This window comes from Mustela putorius, unplaced genomic scaffold (assembly GCF_011764305.1).
Source record: "Mustela putorius furo isolate JIRA1106 unplaced genomic scaffold, ASM1176430v1.1 tig00003846_pilon_pilon_pilon, whole genome shotgun sequence".
Classification (NCBI taxonomy): domain Eukaryota; kingdom Metazoa; phylum Chordata; class Mammalia; order Carnivora; family Mustelidae; genus Mustela; species Mustela putorius.
This window is the reverse complement of record NW_025421999.1, coordinates 11789614-11813840: the sequence shown is the minus strand read 5'-3', so window position 1 is coordinate 11813840 and position 24227 is coordinate 11789614. Positions and strand designations below refer to the sequence as shown.

The window sequence follows — 24227 nt, the reverse complement described above, 5'->3', positions numbered from 1 at the left end:
CCCAGGAAGCTGAGGAAGATGTGGGGTCAAACACTAGCTTGAAGGTTCCCCAAGTATGTTTTTGAGAAACCCCCAAATTCATAGAAATCTGATCACTGTTAGAAGTCCCAGTACAGACTGCAGTGTAAGCACAGGATAAAAAGAGAACCCCCCTCCGGACCCTAACCCCTCCCACTTGAGGTTCTAAATAACTGGCTTTGTTGTTTGGGCTGCCCTGAGGCAATGGCTCTGCCTGTGGGGTCAAAAAAGGGGGATACATTCAAGCTCTGTTTTTTTTTCCTGGTAGCTTTCCACATTATTAAAGATTATTGTCTATACAGTGAATGAGTTTTGGAAGAATGCGTAGGGGGTGTGTGTGTGTGTGTGCATATGTGTTTGTGTGTGTGTGTGTGTGCGTGCACGCGCGCGCTGGGGGTGGGTAGGCTGGCATTTTGTATATGGATCTTATGGCCCAAGTGGTTTCATAGTACCCTCTTCTTTGTATATATGTGAATATATGCATGTGTATTACAGACTGTGTATTGATATCCATCTCTACATGTATATAAATGGAATAAATTGTATATATGTAGTTAGAGAGAATATACATACTCATACACATTTGACCTCTTCAACCTGGACTTTCAACACCGCCTGTGGGTATCACACCAGAACCCCGCCAGCGATATCATATTCTTATGGCCATTCTTCTAGGAACTGAGACTAGTTTTAGGAAATGCTATCATATGTATGACATTTCAAGAATTTCTCTAATGGAAAACAACTACTAAATGACCAAAGGCGAGCTTCAGGGAAATTCTGAGACACTCGGTGAGATTTAATGCTCAGTATCCTCGACAAAGTCAAGGAGATTCATTTGAATGGAAATAATGCACAACCTGATAATGGATTGTCCACGCTCAGCAAATATTAGTTCTATGATGATTTGTAAGACATGGTGTGTTCAGCAGAACAGAAGGCATCATGATGGACTCTGGCCTACTGGGCTGCATCTTCTCTACAGAGTGGCTGCATCTGGGATGCTGTACTTTGCATGTGTGAGGACAGGACTATGTTTTTATGGCCTGTTACGGGTTTAATTGTGTCTTCCCCAAAATTCCTATGTCAAAGTCCTAATGAATGTAACCTTACCTGGAAATGGGATCATTACAGATATTAGATGCAATCAAGTCAGAATGGAGAACAGTTGGCCCCTGATCTAATATGATTAACGTCCTTATAAAAGTGGGAAATTTGAATACAGAGAAACGTATATAGGGAAAATGCCCATGAAGATAGAGATTTATGCAGCCACAGTCCATGGACATACTAGCAGCTAAAAGAGAGGTCAGGAACAGACAGATCTTTCCTTGCACCTTCAGAAGGAGAACATCTTGCTAACACTTTGATCTCATACTTCCAGCCTCCAGAACTGTGAGATGATAAATTTCTGACATCTAATCCACGCATATATAAAGCACCTTTACAAATGGTGGTGCTTCGTTATGGCAGCCCTAGGATGCCAATTACAGGGCCAGGGCATGGAAACATGGTCAAGTGCTCTAACATTGGAGACCTGACTTAAAGGCACAGAGGGGACAGTGAGCAAGGCAAGAGTCATTACTCTGCATTTCTCCTATCAAGAGAGAAGGTTTACACATCAGCCAGCCACTATCCTGGAGTTGCTTCTTAATTATATGAATTCAAATAACACTGAAATAACAGGGAGGTTCACCTAATTCATGGAATTCATGATACAATCCCAAAGAAGGAATCTGTATTTTTAAACACCGTTTTCAGTAATCACCAAGCTCTTCAGGGTCTGAGCAGCAAACAGAACCCAGGCCACTTTTCATTCACTACCTTCTGCTCTGAAGTGGTGGCTTCCCCACGTGCTACCTGTGTGGGTTCTCCCTAACCCGCTGATCTGGCTTCAGAGCTAGTGCCTTTTTTTTTTCCTTTTTAAAAAATCTCATCCAAAGATTCTGCTATACTGCCTTATCCAGAATAGGCATACCAAAATGCCTGTTTAAATACATACTATTGATGATGTAGACAAGTTTCTATAAGAAGATACTATCAACTCATAGTACATGACTGTCCTTGAGGATACTGTTACTTTTTAAAGTCTCTTCATTTAATATCTAGGACATAGTTCCATGAACCTGCCCATATAACTGACTGGCATGATGTATAATCCCAGTTTTCTTTTCTTCTCTGTTTTGATTTCTAGACTAATGGAATTTTACATGAGCCGCAGGATCTGGGCTCTGCTATTTAGGCCCTTTGTCTGTCTGGTCGAAGAAGGAACACAAGCCCTTCTAACTGATCAAGTGTAAAAAGAAGGGAAAGGGGAAGAAAAAAAATGAGAAAAGGAGGAAAAAAACCCATGCTTTAAAGATGTGAACTGCCTTGGACAAAGACACAATTTCTATTATAGTTGGTAAAAATCACCAGAAAACAAATACTCCTGGAGGCTGCATCTTAGCATTTAACACAAAAAGAGCTAAGAGCAATTTCCATATCAATCTGCCCAAATGGAGAAAATGGTGTCACCTAGGAGCCTAGAAAGGAATAAAAACATCCCCTAAATCTAACTGTGAGAGCCAGAAGCAAGAAATACAGAAGCAGCTTCCTCATTGCAGAATTACTTTTTTTTCTTTTTTTCTGGTCTGCCATCAACAGGTGTTGCCATGGTAACTACCCTGTAGTTAAGAAATAGTAGAGGTAAAGAAATCTATACAAACCACCACAGAGGAAAGAATAAGAAAGGTATGCTGTAGCAGAACTAACCTCAGACCCAATAGAATGAGGAACCAGAGACTTGCTCTGCTTTTTGTCAGATCTTTATGTTTGAAAGGCATTCTGCATCTGGAGGACTCAGCCCAGGAGAGTGGTCCTTGGGGGAGCCAGGCAACTCTCAGTGGGGGGCTGTTGTGGCCATCAACTTATTCTAGGTGCTAATTTACATTTCCACTCCCATGTGTACATTGTAGCTTTTTGATGACTTTAAGAGGAAGACTGCAGCTGAGTAATGTCATGTCTGGAAACTTCTAAAAAGTGAACGTCTATTAGTGAATGACTTTCTTCCTAGACTTCTCCCTCTTGAAGTAATCTGTATAGTGATAATTTCTGCTTTCTCCCTTCCGATGGAGAAGCTGGGTTTGCATGTTATAAATTAGTGAAAGAGTTAAGAGCTATTTCTTCATCTGAACAAGTATCACCAATACCTATGCTTCTAGTACCAGGAAATACCTCAGAGCCTGGCTAAAACAGAACCCATTTCTATGGTCCTTCTTTCACTGCTCACAGTTTAGGATTGTACCCCCTGTGTTTAGTATCATGAATGATGTAACAATTATTTCTGGAATTAAATTCTACATTTTTATTTTGTAAGCTATTGTTGGTTAGCCCCCATAAAAGGGCACAAGCTATCCCCTTTTTCTTACCAAGCTTTTTGTTGTTGTCCAAAGGACCACTCCACTCAATAAATGACATGAATTAATATATTTTGCTAACTTCTGTGATTCTTCAAAATTAGGAGAGCTGACAACACATGTTTTTAAAAAATAATGTCTGCAATGCGTAGCTTGAGAGACAAACCAATGTGGTACCAGGGACGTCAGACAGGAGAGTGTTGTACAAAAGAGACAGCTGAGATGTTAGCAGATATACTCTGAGATCTACCTCTCCTACCCATTTCTGAGACTCAGTGTTCCTTCCCATAAAGAGATGGAATCATTTCCTTCTTCAAAGCGTTGTTATGAGTCTTTCATGAACTAATGTAGATGACAGTGTTTTGTTCATAAACAGTAAATAAGAGTGGATGCTGGAAATTTTATTGTCACTTGATTTTCAAGCTTTTTGCTGTGTTAATATTATCTACCACATTTTGGATGCTCAGTAGGCAACAAAATTTTCGTATCATGTTTTTGGCAGAGGATCTCCTTCCTTATCATCATCTGCAGGTGCTTATCTGATTTGGATGACACTGTCTTCTATTAGTTTCTTTTCTTTTCACCTTGTTTTCAGCCTGGCAGATTTGTATCACAGACATGGGTGGGTGTGTGGGGTGTGTGCGTGTGCAAGACAGGAAGGGGTAAAGGAGGGAAGAGAGAAAGGAAGGAAAAGTGAGAGGAACATATGAGTTAAAGGGGAAAGTTTTCCCTCCCATTCCACAGATAGGCACCCATCCCTCAGCGTATTATTTTATCTCCAATCTGTAGATGGCTAGCACTAAGTTACTGGCAGCTTTATACACTATTTATACCCAGAAGCAATTCTAGGGAGGACACTAACTTCTGCAACCAACTCTCACCTCATGGTGCTCTGCTTCTCCACGCTCGTGGTGAAGTGCTTTGCCAACTGTAGTTGAAAATGCAGAAATCCTACCTCTCAAAGTATAGCCCCCAGATCTTTTTTACAGTAAGATACAGACCTTTTTTCTTTTTCTTTTTCGTTTTTTAAGAGCAGGGGAAAGGCAGAGGGAGAGATGGAATCTTAAGCAGGCTCTATGCCCAGTGCAGAGCCTGACACGGGACTTGATCCCATGACCCTGAGATCATGACCTGAGCCAAAATCAAGAGTCAGACACTTAGCCAATTGAGCCTCATAGGGGCCCCCTACATACTTTCTTTTTTGTTTGCTTGTTTTATTAAAAAGAAAAAAAAAAAAAAGAGCACTCTCTTTAAAATGTTGCCCTTGGGGTGCCTGGGCGGCCCAGTTGCTTTACTGTCTGCTTTTAGCTCCGGTCATGGTCCCAGGGTCCTGGGATGGAGTCCTACATGGGGCTCCCTGCTCTGTGCAGAGCCTGCTTCTTCCACTCCCTCTGCTGCTCCCCCAACCCCACTTGTGCTCTTTATCTCTCTCTCTCAAATAAATGAAAAATCTTTAAAAAATATAAAAACAAATTGTTGCCCTTTTGTTTCTGAGGGATTTTGAATGTATCTTCCCCATGTAGTCCATTCCGTTCTAGTCTAGTCCTCACTTGCTCCTTTCCCTTCCAACCTGCTGGTCAGCACATTCACCTACAGGCCAAATCTCACAGGTTCTATATCCCTGAATGTTTGTTACAGTAAATTTTCAGTTTTGTGATAATGCATGCTTATTGAGAATGTTTGCAGAATCCAGAAAGACCTATATGCAAAATGAAAGTTCCTTTTCACCTTATTACCCCAGGTCCCATTTCCTTGCCTAAGGTAAGCACACTTAGAGTTGAGTAAAACACTTGAAAGACATGGGAAGATACAAAAATCTAAGGGGTTTTTCCTTTATTGTTATATACTTGGTAATACTAGGCATCCCTATTTTGGGAACTGTTCAACAGTTTCATTGCACTCATTCACTGGTTGTTCGAGAACGTTTCGTGTTAGTACATACAGAATTATCTCACTCCTTTTAATGACTACAGAGCATTGACAGGTATTTGGCTATCTTTGGGTCAATGGATATTTAGATGTTTTTGGTACTCCTCAATTAGAAACAATGTGATATGATAGCTCTTGCATATGTATCTTTGGTTGCGGTGAGGATATTGATTGGGATAGATTCCCAGACACAGAATGGATGGGTCAGCACATGCATTTGTCACCTCATTCTCCCTCTCCGCACCAACCTAAAGTCAATGTCACATCCATATCATCTACAAGGCTGTAGAGGAGAATGCCCTTCTCTATTCTGTTGGGTTTCACCACCAATCTTAATACCTGCTGGGGTTCTTGAGTATTTTTGTCTGCTGATGCTACTTTGTCTGGCCAGGCTTTCCAGTGATGCTGTGAATTTGTGGCTCTCTCTCTCCTCTTTTTTTTAATTTGATGAGTGAAGAATACAGTAATACCTTATTTCCTTGGTCAGGCATACAAGGTCCATAAGACTTCTTGCCTGGACAAGGCCAACAGGTACCTCACGTTTCTTGATTCCTCTGTATTCATCCTCCATAGCCAGCCAAGTGACTTACTCAGATGCAAATATTGCTCAACTCCTTTGCTTAAATTCTTTCAGTCACACGTGAATGCTTGGCAGTTATTACAGGCTGCATTTTCTCTCCTAAAAAATGTATGTTGGTGTCCTAACCTCTAGTATCTCAGAATGTGACTTCATTTGGAAATAGGGCCTTTACAGATGTAATCAAGTTACAATGAGGTCATGAAGGGGGGCCCTATTTCAATATGACCAGTGTCCTTATGTAAAGGGGAAATCTGAACACAGAGACAGACATGCATGGTCAGGGAGGGGTAAGATGTCACAAAGAAGCACAGGAAATCCACCATGTGAAGACAGTGGCAAGGGGGAACCATCATGACCCAAACCAAAGAATGTCCAGGTCGACCAGAATGAGAACAGGTGAGGCAAGACCTTTCCCCTACAGATTTCAGAGGGAGTGTGAACCTGCCAACACCTTGATTTAGAATTCTAGCCTCCAGAAATGTGAGAAAATAGATTGTTGTGGTTCTACACCCTCCATATGGAAGCGCTTTGTTATAGCAGCTACAGGAAACTGATACCTTGGGTGAAGGCCGACCTCTTCGGTTCTCACTCAGCACCTTTCACGCAGTGGCTCACTGCCCTCAGGATCTTCCTCCCCAACGTTCCTGGGAACAATACCCTATTGCCACACATGCTCATGTCCAAAGGCTCCAGGATGCTTTCTACCTCTTTGCTTCTGAACACACTGTTCCCTCAACCCACATGCCCTTCCCCAAGCTTGCACACACTGCACACGTGCCTTCGCTGACATCCCAGAGCCACCTCCTTCAGGAGGTGTTTCAGACATCCTGTTCCCCCCCAGGTTCCCCAGCAAAAATGACTGTCCTGGGAGTACTCTCTGTGCTATATTTAGAGGATTCTGACATTATTTCATACCTACTTGTTTATACACCTCCAACCCTCTCTTCTATCCTTGAGCTCCTTGGGGTAGACCCATTACCTTAGTGAAGTCCCCACACAGAATGTCCAACATAGGATTTTTCTGGGCAAACAGTGCACACTGCCATGAACTCCTAAGCAATGTGTCCTTGACTTTACTCTAATAAACATGTCTTGTGTAAAGAAGTGGAGTAGAGCCAGTCAGGGCTGACTGCGTAAGGTTGATTCACACAATGATAAGGGCTGAGAAGTCCTTTCCCACATACTGATGATGTAACTGCTTTCTAGCTTGTTATTATTTTTGATGAGATTCATTCTTCTAATCAGTCACACTTAGAAACTTCAGTTGACTGTTTCCTTCATTAGAGACAGAAAGTAGATCAGTGGTTGCTGAGGGCTGGGGGGACTGTGGAAGACGGGGAAATTGTATGACAGCTAAGGAATGAGGGGTTTCCTTTCGGAGTTGTAAGAATGCTCTACAGTTGATGATGATGACAGCTGCAAAACTCCGAATACACTGAAAGCCACTGAACCATAGAGTTCAGAGTGAACTGCAGGACATGCGAGTTTTAACTCAATAAAGCTGTTTACAAAAAAAAAAAAAAAAAAAAAGCCTGATACACTTAATTCAGTCCAATGCCATTAAAACAAGTCAACTCTTCCATTGCCAAACATCCACAGAGATAAAAGAATATAAAGAAATAAACCCTCTGCACTAATGAAAAAGAAAACAAACAAAAACCATATCCTGTAATGCTTTTAGCATCCTAAAGAAAACACAACGGCCACCAGGACGTTTCACATCAGGCCTCTGTACTCTGTGTACTCAGACCATCCTCTGGCTGAGATGTAGCAACTTAACTAGACCTTGGAACTTTTCCTTTGTCTTCAGGTACCCAATTCTCTCTTCTTTCTCTCTGTGCCATATTAGAGATGTATTTAGTTCAATAAATACAACAGCAAGAAGGGAACTAAGGTAAAATGATAAATGATAGCCAAGAAGGGAATTACTAAAATCTACCAAGTTTCAGATAGGGAAGGGAAAATCAGTTATATGGGGAATCCAATTACCTCTGGGCTAAGTCAAGACACTAGCATTTGTCATGGTGTTAGGCAAAAGACACAGTATCTTTAACACTTACCAGACTGCTCAATAAGTTTTCTAAATAAAGAAGGCAAAGAATGACAAAGAGCAGACATCCTGGTACAAAAAATACTGTTTGTATTTGCCACTTATAATGTAATGCCTGTCACGTAAATGCCTGTCACATTTCCCCAGTGAAATTTCAAACCCCTTGAAAACTGAGAAGGTGGCTACTAGGTGCTCTCGACTCCCACCTTTCCACACCTGGAGCATTCAGCAAAGAGTTCCCAATTGCTTCCAGGGTACAGGATACAGTCATCTCTGAAACTCACCATACTGAAGAGATTTTTTTTTTCCCTTTTTAGTAACACTGTTCTGGAGCAAACATGGTTTACCACATGGAACAACAAAGTCTGTGTAATAAATGATTCTATAATGGATTGTTACCATTCTTTGAAGCTCCATGTTTAAGGTCTTATTCTTACAGAAATGTACACTATAAAAAAGCCTTCGAAATCAACAGGCCGTTGGCTCGTGAACATATCTGGGCATGACTCGATGAGTGGGGATTTCACTGGACCCACCCAGACTGACACATAGGACAAGTCCAGCTTTGAAAACTTACTCAGAACTACATCTATTTTAGAGGGAGCTTTCCATGTAACCACAAAGATGTTAATCTTGGAAAGTGAGGGAATCATTTCGCTCCGCAACACGTCCTTCTATAGGTCATACACTCCAAAAATGAGACTCCAAGCGACTGAAATCTGATGATTAGTCAACTAAGTACAATCCATAGGGTTACATGTAATTAGCTAAGATAAGTTAAGAAGAGAACCAGGCAGATACATGAAAAAACATTCTCTGAGTTCAATGTGCTAGATGCAATCAAAAAAAAAAATCTCTCACACACATTTACAGAGAAACACTCTGCGCCGCTTCTGAAGGTTCCTTAAGTAAGAAGGGAGGCTCCTCAGTGACTTCCCAGCCCTCTGTCACCTCCTTTCCAAATAAGCCCACTGGCCCCTGCCCATGCCATCCCAAAATATTCTACACCCTTCTTCCTGACTGCTTAGCTCCAAGTCCCAAGGGTCCTTCTTTGTAAAGCACACATGTTCTTTTCCTTCTGTCCTTTGATTCTGCCCAGTTCCTTTGGCTTCAACTATTACCTGTCCTCCATTGGGAGCAAACACTTTTTTCACACAGTTCAAGTAGATAACACTGCTGGCTCTCTCCTGGAGCTTGCTACCTCTCCATTTACTTCATGAGGGGGAGGGGGAGTGACTTCTCTGATGGGTGACCAGAGGAAGCACGAAGGAGGTACTCCAGGTTTAGCAACTCCCTTCTTCCTCTAGGGAGTGGGGCTATCCTCTGAGTAGATGTGGTTTCCTCTGATCTTCATGCCATAGTGTGAGCCGCTCCTTCAGGCCCACAGAGAGGCCTGTCCTGCCAATATGGCCTCTACTTACTCCTGGGCTTTGGGATTAGCAAAAACCCTGCACTCCAACCCGACCTTTCCTAGCAATAAAGGTGATCTTTAAGTCTTACCTGCCAATTATTGTAGCCTATCTCTTACTTTTTTTCCCCCCAGACCTTGGGAATGTCTGAGAGTTACCACTATTGTGGTTTTTAATCAAAGGCTCTGACATCACTGATATATGTAAGTATATATTCATATATGTAAGTATGCAAACTGTTAGATAGCTTAAACAAGTGACATGAGATTGTGTCCCATATCCCTGCCTGGACATAATTTTGGGTCGTGTCTCGTAAGTCTTTACCCTCCAGGGCTTCATCACAATGCCCAATGTACAGTAAAAATATGCACAGATGGGTTCAAACATGATTGCATCATCCAATTAAGGATATAGAGAAGATTAAAAACAAAACTTAGGACTACAATACTTGTGAGTCCAGCTAATGTTGATGACTTTATTAATGCACTTTTGGTATCACTTAGCAGTGTTAAGCATAAAGTTAATATAGGCAGGGTGAATATAACATTCTTATACGCTAAACACTATGATCCTACAGAGTAAATTTAATTGCACACTGAGCGAGAGAATAAAAGATAAGGTGTACACTAATTTTCTTCATCAAAACATATAAGATCTTCTTTCAACCAAACCCTATCATTCAATTTACAGCACAGCCAAGAGTGAATTTTATGTGATATATATCCAAATCTAATTTCCAAAGCAGTAATGGCAATCCACCCATAAGCCAAACTTTCATTTACTTACAATCGACACTTTCATGTTATACATTACATTATCTCACTCTTACATAAAAGCCTTGCAAACATACAAAAATCTATCAATATGCTGTGTGGTTTTTTTTGGAAATAATGATTTGGTTGTCTAAGTGTATGTTTGTGAGTGACCCACCATGAAAAAAGCCTAAAAAATTGAACTAATTATTAAATAAATTATAAATTTAATACATTAGTAATTATAATTTTGTCAAAATAAACACAGTATTTCAATAAAACTTTAGAGGTCAATTAATGTGATAAATTACTAACTTCTCTTCAATTTTATTTTTGGCACATAATCTGTTTTTTAACTGAAATATGCCTTTATGGAATGCTAACTGGATGCCAGAACTAACAAACATATGGTACTAACAAGCAGTGTTAAAACACAATAATAATTCTGGTAATAATTACTCAGAGAAAGCCCTCTCCAGTTTTCAAAGATGTGTCACACATTTTTCCTTTGACTCGCACAGCTTCCCCTTAAAACAACAGAATAGATGTCATCATACCTACTTTACAAATGAGGAAACTGAGGCTCAGAGAGCTTCAGTGGTATTCCTAAGGACTGGCAGGCCAGTACTCCATTTCAGATTGCCAATTCCCATTCAGAGATTCAATAGTTATTGGGCACCTACCATGTACTAAACCCCACAATGATGCTGGGTTAGAGATGGTTCCTTGTCTCTCCCCGCCGCCCACCCGTCATCCTAATTGACACAGGACATGCATATGGCAGGTTCAATGCACTCTTAATTTTACCTACAAATAAAAACAAAAATAACTCTGCAAATATTTCGCCTGTATGAGCAAAGGTAGGAAAAACTGCTTTAAACTTAATACAGCTTAATCATTTACTTTAGAAATTAAAAATGTTTCATTGTTACTCCTCAATGCCCAAATTCAAATGATAGTGTTTCAATTAAAATTAAGATGCCAAATTAAAAATATCCTTTGGCATTTTTAAATAAAGCATTTAATCTTCTATCTAATGAATGAGAATCTAATCACATCAATTAGCCTACCTCATTCATGTACCAAAACGTCAAAATGTATCTAATGACACAAGCTGAGATTTATGCAGTCATACATAGGCACAGTGATGATAATGTCACTGAAGAAGACCCTTTCTGAAGCTCAGGTCTAGGGTTTTACATATCTAAGGTCCCAGACAGGCACCAGCACCACACTGTAGCTCTCCAGCCACAATTTTAATGGGAGGTTGCCTCTTCGTAAGTGCAGTTGTCATAAAATGTCAAAATATGAGAGAGAAGACCCATGGTTTGTCCTGAAAGGAAAAAGACTAGCACCTCTGTTGCTTTTTATCTATCTCTGCCTATAAATGAATCAATGAGTCATAAAAACATTTGGATTTCAGGGAGGTTTCCTTCTAGAAACTTTCCTTGCAAGAAAGGCAAGCAATCATGATGTAGAGAAAGCCAATGAAGCAAAGTAAAATGGAAAGCAGGCGACTGAGTCAATCATCCAGGGACATGACCCACAGTCGTAGCCCCACTCTTGCTGATAAGCCGGCAGAACACAGTAGACCATGTGCTCATTACAAATGAAACACAAACCCCCATCTCACCCCTCCAGGGGTTATCAATCTTCCAGAATTGAACAAGTAGAGGGGGGTGGGTGGGCCCAAGTGTGTTTTATGGGCCCATCCCCTTCCACCACCTTCTTCCTCTGGAGGATTTTAACTCTATACTCGCCTTATACCTTTCTTGTCTTGAGACAAAGTGCATCTTACGTTTAAAAAAAAAAAACAACTCCGAATAATTGCAGCATTATATCTTAGTAGTGCATATTTCCCTGTCCACCTCTAAGTTGTCTCTGATAATGTCTGAACGCCAGGGTAGATCACAGTGATACCAATGTTATCACAAGCCCAAGTTGAAGAATCCCGCACAGTGCCCGAGGGCATGGCTCTCTTCTGGAAAATGAACGCTGCTGCGCTACAAGCCCTGTTAGATGTGATAAAGGATAGGAGAAATGAGAACACACACAAGTCCTAATTTATATACATCACTGTCAGCTGCCCTTTAAAGACTACGCAGTTTTCTAAACCATGAGGTCCCAAACTGTCACAGAAATTGCACAGAATTGCTACAGAACGATGTCTCTACTTATGTATTTCTCTATTTGTGCTGGATTAATAAAAAATTTAAGTCTTTTGTTCAACCTTCTCAACTTCTTTGGCTTATCATACACATACCAGATTTTGGCAACCCAGAAAAAGAAGACTCATTTACAAAATAATTTCACTCCAAGAGTTCCTCTTCAAACCTGTCATTAGGAACACGGAATGCACATTCTTTCTTATTCGAATGAGTAAATGAGGATTATTACATGCTTAAGACAGGTCATAATTTCTTAAGTTAAGCAACTTTGTGGGAAATAAAGAAACCAGTGAACATTAAAACCCTATATGTTGTCTTCTGAAGTTTCCTTTGGTCTCCAATTTTACAGAAATATTTATGAAGTTGCCATCAATGAAGAAACACCAGAATGACCATTTTTGGTTATCTCAGATATACATTTCCATGTTTCAAAACAGCCTGCATACACCATTAAAAATTATAAAACATTATCTATTTTTATATCCTTAGTCATGTCCTCCTTGTTGAGGTAGGTGCTTCCAACCTCTTCATTTAAAAAAAAGTGCTGTTATGAATATCTGCACAGATTTTACACATTTTTCTCAATCACATGAAGTCATGATCTCATATCATAGAAAATATATCACCAGAGAAGATCTATTTATAAGACTGAGATCACTCGTCCTTCCCTCAGCTAACGAGAGCACCTGTGAGTGACAGAGCTGACATGAGAAAACCCAACAGAGATGTTATATAATTAACAAGTGTAATGCCTCAGCACAGTTGTGGTTGTTCTTGTCGTCACTATAACATCAACAACCACGGCCACCACAATTTCCGAAGCATCTATCACATGCCAGGGGCTCTGCAAACATCATTCCCATCCTTGGAAATTTTCATAAAGTAGGGAAGGAGTCATCTTCCCATTTCAAGTAGGAAAAGAGTTAAGGGGCTCATCTGAGGTGACATAATCTCCATTGGGGCCACACTGGTGACAGAAGCCTCCATCTCTTTGTTCTGCCCCAAACTGCCTCGTTCTTAGAAAAAAGATCACTGGAAGGGACTACTGACCTGCTCAAGCCTATTCACTAAAGACCTGAAAGTGATTTTTATGTGAGACCGTATAGGGGGACTTGTGTATGGCATCCTGCGTCTTTGGGGGGAGGTCCCAAGGCCGCCACCGCCACTGACCAAGGGACCAGTGAAAGTCTTGGAGCCAGGAGCTATCTCAATGCACCCAACCGCCTGACCCATGGGACAAGGAGACAATATTATAGCTTAATATCCTCAACCACCTCCTTTTTTTCTCTAAGCATTTCAGCTATTTTGAAGTCTGCTGGCGGGAGGCATCTTTCTCTACATCAGAATGTAAAATCATTCTAAATTTGACAGTAATTGAGCTCCATTGCGTCTTTCCATGTCTGATCAAAATATAGCTTTGAGAATCTACAGATAATTAAAATTTCAGGAAGTGTTTGGAGAAGCCTATTAATGTATTACATAATCATTCACCAGAGAAAAACAGGAATCTTTAAGATCACCGTTGAGCATGGGGAACTATTATTCTTTGGATTATTTTGTGTGAACAACACCAAATCCTAATGTTACACAAAGGCTAATAATGTCTTTGCTCAGAGGATTAGAATTAATTAATGACCTCTGCTTTGGACTTAAATGCTGTAAACATTGCTGTTGTTCTTGAAAACAAAGACTGCTCCTGCATCATTTTTCAGATAGAGAAACTAAAATTAAAGTACTATGGTAATATTTGCTGGATAAAACAAATGCCAAGATCAAAACTGCTAAAACTCTGAGTGGAGATTTATTATCCCCACTAATCCTTTTGCATTTCAAAGTTTATTTATTTTTACTATACTCTTCTATGCTTGTCACTAGTTATTATGGCATAATTTTAAATTCATAAAAGAGAATGTAGAGTTAATAATACCACAAGCCTTAAAACAATATTCAAGTAATACTGATGAGGTTAGAAATGCATTTGTTATCTGAATATGTTCTTTGGATGAACCAAAAAAAAAAAAAAAATGGTAATCTAATGTTAGAGTTTTTAACTTGTCATGCCCCAGCCAATGAGGCCATGCACAAAGAACAAAGATTTAATTTTAAAACATCAATGAGGTACCAGGTGGTGGGTATTATAGAGGGCATGGATTGCATGGAGCACTGGGTGTGGTGAAAAAATAATGAATACTGTTATGCTGAAAATAAATAAATTAATTTAAAAAAATAAAACATCAATGAGTACTTTTAAAGGGACAACTCAGTAAATCAAACGGTCATGTTCTCTTCAGTGTATTCAAATGATAAAATACAATTTCACAATATTCTGACTTCCCAGCACTCCTAAATTCTTACTTGTGAAGCAGTAACTAAAGTTGAGAAATGGACACATCTCTCCATGGCTTATTTGGTGGAAACATGCCAATAATTATTTCTCACTAACTATAGTTAATGGCAACTTCTAAAAGGCCAAAGAAGAAATTTCTGGTGTAACTGCAGGTGGGGCCTGAGAATATAAGAACGATAAGCACTGGTTACTTAAAAGCCTAGGTTACTGTCTGTCAGGCATGCGTATTATTTTGGATAGTCTGGCCTTGGTGACAGGTCAGGCATGAACAATATAAAGGAGAGGAGCACCTTGGGCCTCTGGTGGTGCCAGTAACTGAGACGGGAAACTCAGACAGAGGAAATAAACATAAGGGTGGGAAATAAACCTAAGAACACAGTTTGGAAAATGTTGATTTTATGGTGGATGTGGGGCATGGAGGTCAAGAAATCTGGTAGGTGGCTAAATTTAGGAATTAAGATCTTAGGAAGAAGGTTGAAAGTCACAAGCAAGATAGGAGTATGAGATCATTTTCTGCAAGGGCCGAGACAGTAAATACTTCAGGCTTTACAGACCATATGATCTATCACAACTACTCAACTCTGCCTTTGCAGCATTAACACAGCAATAAACAACAGCTGTCAAATGAGGGTTTCTGTTCTAATAAAACTTTATTTACAAAAAACAGGTGTCAGAATGTATTCATTTGGATGGTAGGTCACAGTCTGCCAACCGGAGTTAGAGGACAGTGAAGCCCTGGGACTGGATGCGATCATGCAGGAAGAACATAGAGATGTAAGGCCAATTAGTATGGTATGAATTTGAAAACATGTAATTCTCAATTTGTATTCAGTTCAGTAAAGATATATTTTTGCTTTTTTCCTTGATATGTGAAACAAGGGCTAGCCTAGGGATATACCTATATAGCAGTAAGAAGTACAAGAAAAGCTACTAACCTAAAAAGAAAAGGGAATCTAAGGAATAAGTAAAAATAATGAACTCTTATATTTTATCTTGCCAGTAATACTATTTTCCAAACATTTTTTAAAAGCTCAATAATCACATGAAATATGCTGAATGATTAAATGTATTTAATTATCAATCATTGCTAACATGGAGTTAAAGTCAGTTTTAATTTTCCAAAAGAATAGGAACACTGGGATGAATTATTCCTACGCATGAAATGATTTAGTATTTTGATATTAGAGAAAGGCCAGGAAGGTAGAGCAAGAGAAAATAAAATGATTAGTCTATATAAGGGCAAACAGCATTCATAACACTTAAATGTTTTTGCTTATTTCTACAGTTATTCCATAAAACTATAAATAGCTTTATAACTACTTCTTTAATAGTCATCAAAATCTTAAACATATACTCCATTGCTAAAGGACTAAATAAATGTCTTTCTGTTTAACTAAAACTCATCCAAACATTCAAATACACGTTGGGTGCTACATTAATGCCAGGGATTAAATGACCAGTATTTACTGCACAAAAATTTAAGTGTAGCTCCTACTTAGCATTGCAAGTTGGGGTTTGCTTATTTGGGGCCCTATAGATGGATGCCAAAGGGTCCTTGGCCAACTTTGGGGAGTCTCTAGACTGCCTTCAATTACATGCAAAGCTTTCTGTGCATGTGTCCTTCTTCAGAGACAGTCCAGAATGGTCATTAAATTCCTGGAGGAGTCTATCACCTCGCCAGAGCTACACCGGGATCTGTAAACAGGTTTCTTTAAAACACATTTATCTTACTTAAAAAGCCTAAATGTTTTTTTCCCACTTCCTATTTTTGGAAAGAATAAAAGACTTGATTATTAGTCCAAATTAAGCAAGTAAGTTTTTGTGCTTCTGCCCCAGACCACTGTCATAAAGATCAGAGCAGAAATCAATGAAATAGAAACCAAAAAAACAATAGAACAAATCAACGAAAGTAGGAGCTGGTTCTTTGAAAGAATTAATAAAATTGATAAACCCCTGGCCAGACTTATCAAAAAGAAAAGAGAAAGGACCCAAATAAATAAAATCATGAATGAAAGAGGAGAGATCACAACTAACACCAAAGAAATACAAACTATTATAAGAACATACTATGAGCAACTCTACGGCAATAAATTTGACAATCTGGAAGAAATGGATGCATTCCTAGAAACATATAAACTACCACAACTGAACCAGGAAGAAATAGAAAGCCTGAACAGACCCATAACCAGTAAGGAGATTGAAACAGTCATTAAAAATCTCCAAACAAACAAAAGCCCAGGGCCAGACGGCTTCCCGGGGGAATTCTACCAAACATTTAAAAGAAGAACTAATTCCTATTCTCCTAAAACTGTTCCAAAAAATAGAAATGGAAGGAAAACTTCCAAACTCATTTTATGAGGCCAGCATCACCTTGATCCCCAAACCAGACAAGGATCCCACCAAAAAAGAGAGCTATAGACCAATATCCTTGATGAACACAGATGCGAAAATACTCAACAAAATACTAGCCAATAGGATTCAACAGTACATTAAAAAGATTATTCACCACGACCAAGTGGGATTTATTCCAGGGCTGCAAGGTTGGTTCAACATCCGCAAATCAGTCAATGTGATACAACACATCAATAAAAGTAAGAACAAGAACCATATGATACTCTCAATAGATGCTGAAAAAGCATTTGACAAAGTACAGCATCCCTTCCTGATCAAAACTCTTCAAAGTGTAGGGATAGAGGGCACATACCTCAATATCATCAAAGCCATCTATGAAAAACCCACCGCAAATATCATTCTCAATGGAGAAAAACTGAAAGCTTTTCCACTAAGGTCAGGAACACGGCAGGGATGTCCATTATCACCACTGCTATTCAACATAGTACTAGAGGTCCTGGCATTAGATCCAAACTCAAAATTGTGTCCATTAGTAAGAAGCCAAGTTTCATTCCCATTATTCACCCAGAGAAACTTACTCTTAACCTAGAATTTTTAAACAGCTCATTGTTTCCACGGATCTGAGGCACCTTTTTAATCAAGCTCAAAGACAGAAATCAATAAATACCCCAAGATCTGAGCACTTCTGAAATGCTGGACTATTAGTATACCTTATCTTTAAATTAATCTGCAGAGTTAATTCTATATAATAGGTATAACAGAGAAGTACCATAATGTTTTTCTTACAGGCTGATTTTTTTAAAAAGGCAAATTATAGCAAGTTGATGGCAAAATTAAGGTAAGAATTGAAAATCCTGCTATTATTCCATTTTAGCATCTCTTGGAAAAGTAATCTATTCTTTCCAGAACAGAATAAATTTCTCTCAAGAGTTAGATTTTTCAGAGACTCTATAGCATTGAGCACACCTCCTTGCTAATTTAATTTTCTGCCTTTCCTCTGTTAATAGTTAAGACCAATTTGGAATGACTTTTCCATATTATTGAAAATCAAGAGTGTGGTTAATGCTTTCAGGCCACTATGGTAAAAAAATGTGACTCCTTCAAAGTGTAAAAGATGGTCCAAATCAAGTGGACTTTTCTAAGACAGGAAGTGGCAAAGGCCCTGAATTTCAAATCTGTTTTCTGTCTACCTAACGCTATCCAACAAACATTATCTTTGATGACCACAGAACCCACACTTCCTTGGTTCGCCTGACATGAGGGACCATAAAATTATATGCAGGCTCCTCAGCAGCTTCTTTGCTACCTGAAAGAAGACATTGATTCATACATGTCCCCATTTTTATCTGTTTTGCATAAACAAAGCAGACCTGTAGAAAAGACTGGATTCATTAGCATGTAAAATACAGCCATTAGTGGAAAAGCGATATTCCCAGACATAACAAGATCAGACTCTGGCATCTGGGCTGGACCTGGGGGTTAAGAGGTAGACCATTTCCAAAAAAAAAAAAGCTTTCCTTTGGTAAGAGTTAGTCCCAGGGGTAAATTAAATAACACTACCAAAAAAGGATGCCAAAACAAGTCATTGCTTGGGTCTACCATCACAGCAGAATAATCTATCCAACCGACCCTTCAGTGAATGGGTAACTCTTAAATGTGTTTCTCTCTCAGAATCTTTTGGAAGCTCCATCTTATGGTTGGAAAACTTGACAGGACTCACCTGCCTCAACTACCTATCACATTAAGAGACAGGAGATGTGTTATCACCATGCCAGCCAGATGCTACAACCAGGAAGCAAACACTGGCTAATTACAAAAAAATACAAAATTTAAAATACCATGGATTCTACAGCAAGGGAAGGCGACAGTCAGGTCTGCTTCCAGGCGGTAATGATGAAATGGTCTCAAAGATGAAAATGAGGGGAAGATCCGGAGAAGAAAGCAGATCCAGAACATTTGGGTGCTCTCTAATGGCCAGGCACTGCTCTGGGCACTGAGTATACATGGTGAAAAAAACAAAGTCTCAGCTCACTTCCTGGTAGGTAAAGAATGACAGAAGACTAACACCAAAGTATCAGTGGGGAAGTAAATTAAGAAGGTCAAGGATTAAGAAGTGAAAATGTCTTGAGGAGTTCCTGAGCCATGGATGCTTGGGAGGTCCTCTTTGAGCAGGTAACATTTAAGTTGCAATCCACTTGTCAAGAAGAAGCCATCCTCTATGCTTTCAACTTGGAAGAACTATCTTTGCTGGGAAAAATTGGAGAGATATGATTTAGTCTCATAATCTTGCATTTTTCTCCTGTTTTTGTGTTTGAAACATACATAATTTTTAAACAGTAGAATATTGGTCAGATTACATAAAAAGATTATAAGACAAAGCAATTTGAAATCAGTCAACAATAAAATAATTTGATCCTGCCACTCCTGACAATTTAACTGAGTGTCTCTGTGCTCTGTAACAGTACCCACGCCCATCCCCAGTGCCACCAGCTGGCTTCGAGTCCGAGTGGCTATCTGCAGCCTATACCACACTTAGACACTCAAGAGGCAAATGTCTCCAGTTAAAGTAAACAGGAGTTCTTTCTTTAGCAGAGGCTCAAGAATATGCTCAACTAAAAATTAAACTTCCCTCGTCTTCTGCAAACATAGCTTGTTTGGCTTAATAGTTGCCTAACAATACCTGAAATTGTATGTACACATTTGATGGCCTAAATACATTCAAATGTGGGAAAACAATTTTCCCACATTCATGTCTGGCAGTGTGCCCTCGCGCTATGGGGCATTTACAGAGCGATGGCAAAGCTTGGTGTAAATGAAATAGCAAACCCTGGTTTATCACTCCTGAGTTTCTATATTTTCTGGCTGTCCCACTAGGAAATACTCAGCTTCATAGAATTCTCAACCTGTGGTCATTTCCCTACATGAAGTTTTGGAAATAATTCTAATTTCTTGTCTTTTCCCCTGTTTTCTGATTCGTCATTGTTAAAAACCCCCAGCAGAGACAGGCTATCAGCATAACCTGTCTGATGTCTTTCGGGTGTCTGCATGAGCACACGAAGAAGGGTGGGCTCTGGCATGGACCGAGCAACATGTCAACATCTGGAGAAACTATGGTTGTTCCCAGAGGTCCACCACTCAGAATTGTCATGTGTTACCAATTTGGATACAGGGTCAGCTAGCTAGTGGTGACACCTATCATTCCACTGATGATGAGTGTTGACTTGCTAAACCCAGAGGGCTAAAGAAGAACAACTTTCCTAAACAGCTTCTTGGAGGGGTGCAAAGTTAATTTTCAAAGATAGGGAAGAAGGGTAGGATTAAAGAATATGAAGTTGATTATACTGGAGGAATGTCAGAAAGACTTTGGAGGACTTTGTTAAAGATGTTTAGAAAACATAACAAATAACCTTAACCTAATGGTTAGAGTCCAAGAGCCAACCCCCTCCTCTTCCAACAGGCCCTGTAGTGTGCTTCTCATGCCAGGCAGTTTGAGTTTCTGCTGAAGATAAGATCTCAACCTCACAGCAGCAATGTCCACAAGAGTCAAACTATGGTAGGAGCCGAGATGTCCTTCAATAGAGGATGGATAAAGAAGATGTGGTTCATCTATACAATGGAATATTTCTCAGCCATCAGAAAGGATGAATACCCACTGTTTGCACTGACATGGTTGGAACTGGAAGGGATTATGCTGAGTGAAATAAGTCAAGCAGAGAAAGACAATTATCATATGGTTTCTCTCACATTTGAAACATGAGGAATAGCATGGAGGACCACAAGGGAAGGGAGGGAAAACTGGATGGGAAGAAATCAGAGAGGGAGACAAAGCATGAGTGACTCTGGACTCCGGGAAACAAACTGAAGGGGGTGGGGAGATAGGGTAACCAGGTGATGGGTATTAAGGAGGGCAGGTGTTATGATGGGCACTGGGTGTTATACACAACTAATGAATAACTGAATACTACATCAAAAACTAATGATGTACTATATGTTGGTTAACTGAATTAAAAAAAAAATCTCAACCTCAACACTCCAAAAATAACTCTTGGAATCGTCTTACTTTTGCCAAGTGAGTCATCTACTCATAAAAAGAACAGCAACTTTCTTAGGGCTTAAGGGGAGAAACCCTTGAACATGGACATGGCATCCCACTGTATCAATGCCTAACACAGCGAGACAAAGAGAAACAAATGTGACCAGCAGTGAACAGTAACCACAGTGAACAGCTTTATGTCCTTTCCTTTCTAGTTCCTAGAACCCTCCTCTGAAGAGGCTCTCACACTGTTGCTACCAGGAGAGATCAAACAGGGAAGAGCCAAAGGGGCAGTGTCTAAGAGATTTGTCCCAAAGCTCTGGAGGGGGACTGGGGCCCCCTGGGAGCTACAGACCCAACAGGAGCACCCAGCTGCCCTCCGAAGCAGGTAGTGAAGTTTCCAGTTCCTAAACTTCCTTTTCTAAGGAAACTGTGGCTACTGGTAGATGAGTTAATCATTGGAAATCTTTTCACAGAAAATCATGGACCACTTAAACTGGAAAGAGCTTTCTTTGTTTTTCATGTAAAAATATTCCTCATTTCAACTACCCATTTTTTCTTTTGTTTTCTCTTTCCATCCTCTTTAAAAAATATCAACAAGTTACTTTTAAAAGAAAAAAAAATCTTGATATATGGAAGATGATGGAAGTCAAGTGAATAACTCTCATTTGTTAATGAACAAACACAATGACACTATAAATAAAACTTCAATCCTTGAGAAGCTCAAGAACTCAACCTTGGGTCACCCAGCTGCTAGGATAGCATCCAGGTCATCTGACTCCTCAGCCAGTTCTACCATGTAAAGATCAGAGAACTGATAGATAAAATTCCAGGAGCACCTTGGTGGCTCAGTCAATTAAGAATCTGACTTGTTTTTTGGCTCAGGTCATGATCTCATAGGTCATGAGATCGAGCCCCGTGGTAGGCTTGGCACTCAGTAGGGAGTCTGCTTGAGATTCTCTCTGTCCCTCTCCCTCTGTCCCTCCCCTCACCCACATGTGCATGCTGAGCAGGGAGCCTGATGGAGAGCTCAATCCCAGGACCCTGGGATCATGACCTGAGCCCCAGAGCCAAAGGCATATGCTTAACCATCTGAGCTACCCAGGTGTCCCACAGGGGTATCCTGTCTTCTTAAAATACCACCAAGTAGACAAAAGTATTCCAAAGTGAAGGAAGTATCCCCAAAAGGGAACACACTTGCGTTACCTGCCCTTTGGGGATACCCATGCTGTGGGATCCCTGCACTATGGGACAACTTTACAGGGTTGCAATTAACAGGCCCAGCTCGTCTTTCAGGAGCAAGCTGACAGACTTGGTGTCAACAAGGGGTTGTCGTTGAAGCTCTGATTCTATCCAGCCTGATGTTCCAATTTTAGTTACATTTCCTTTAGGTTCGTTTGCAAAGTGGCAACAAAAACAAACAAACAAACAAACAAACAAAAAACCAAAAACCCAGAGGATGGACGTTAACCATATGCTGAAATTTTCCTTTCACACTTGGGAGCACAGCAAATGCACTTTTTCAGGCTTATGAAGTAACCCTCCAGCATCATTGATTTTCGAGTCTTACAAAAGCTCTCCGTATTGTGCCTTCACCACAGCCTTACGCTGCTATAACTCCTGTCAGACATCATCTTAGCTTTATGAATAAATAAAACTATGCTCTGGGGAAACATTGATTTAAGAGGAAAAATCAATACCCATCTAGCACGTGATCGACTTGAGCTTTAAGGCTACTTATCCCCAAAGTACAATGCAATAACTGAGTGTAAAACCATACCTTTTTTTTGCACCCTAATAAAAGGTAAGCGAGGGTAGGGGAAATTGGCAGGCGAATGCTTGCCTGCCATAGTTCCTAGCATAGCAGGATTTTTCTTTACAAAGTAGTTAGCAGATATTTCCAAAAGGGAGGAGGTAGGGAAGGAGAAAAAAGAAATGGATGAACCAATGGTACCAAAATCTTGATAGTGTGTGAATATGGATTGTGAATATATGAGAATTCACTCTATTATTAATTGTCCTATGAATGCAAGATTTCACATAAGAACATGAAAAGTATTTATGTTTGCTTGGAGAAAACTCTACAAAGCTGACAGCAGCCAAGATGCTGATAATGGTTCTCTTTGGCTAAGAGCCTCCCGTGGAAGCTTTTCTCCTTCCTAGGGAGTTCTGCATTTTCCAGTTTTCTGTAGTGAATATGTATCTTGCTTTTATAACTCAGAAGACACACACACAATAAATGTAGCTAAGGACAGCAAAAAAAAAAAAAAAAAAAAAAAAAAAAGAAAGAAAGAAAAAGATTAGAGAGACTGCCAAGGATTTGGTTGACTACTGGCCCAGAGAAAGCCAAGACTCTCGACGTAACACATACTTTTCTATTCAGCTCTTTCTTACTGCTCTTGGACATTTTTCAGGGCAGAAGCAGGTTGCTATTAAAATTGACTGGTTTTAAAAATAAAGCTAATAGCTTCTGCTGCAATTAACCTCATCTTTGTGAGCCAAAGATGAAACAAGAGATAAAAGCCGGCTAAAGTCACTATTTCCTCAGCCCTGCTCTCACCGGACAAGCTAAACCTATTTTCACAGTGGAGACAGTTGTTCAAAGTCCTGACAGGCCTGTGGTAACCTCTGGTTACAAAGCCAAGGCTTTTGTCTTCCTGCTCACAATTGGTTGGAATTAAAAATGAATTCCATTCTTTTTCTCTAACTCCTCAAAGATCCAGTCTTTTGCTAATTGTGTTAACTGCGGTCTCTCAAGAAACACTCATGTGTTGATTTGGATTAGGGCTCATGTCTCACCAAACAGTTACTGATGCTGTTCCTTCTCATTGCTTGTCTTTCTGATATGTGGGAAGAACAAGTCTGGAAATTTAAAGCACTTTTTCCAAGTCAAAGGCGATTAGAGGCCTGGAAATAGGTCGGGGTAATCTAAATTTTGAACCTCAAATTTAAGCACAGTGAAAAGTAACTACTGTCATCACCAAAGCTGGTGAGGATATTGGCTGAATCTACTTCTAAGTTGGAAATGACACACAATTAAAATTCCAAAAGTATCTATAGGAGGGTCAGACATATAAGTGGATAATTAAATACAGCACAATCAGAGACACAACTTAAGAACTGTGGAAGCCCAGTTATATCGGGGGATCAGGAGGGCTTCTCGTAGGACATGAAAACTGAGGTGGATCTGG

The 24227-nt window shown here is 39.8% G+C and overlaps 1 protein-coding gene across 6 annotated transcripts in view; it reads right to left on the bottom strand.

Moving 5' to 3' along the window:
- PAG1 (phosphoprotein membrane anchor with glycosphingolipid microdomains 1) overlaps window positions 1-24227 on the bottom strand; it is a 135389-nt gene that overhangs the window by 62731 nt on the left and 48431 nt on the right. The window contains exon 3 of one of the 6 annotated variants that reach the window (XM_045063167.1): window positions 18842-19250. The exons of the other annotated variants lie outside the window; for them this stretch is intronic. The gene's annotated coding sequence lies outside the window, so the exon portion shown is untranslated. The remainder of the gene's footprint in view (window positions 1-18841; window positions 19251-24227) is intronic. 6 annotated transcript variants of the gene reach the window in all.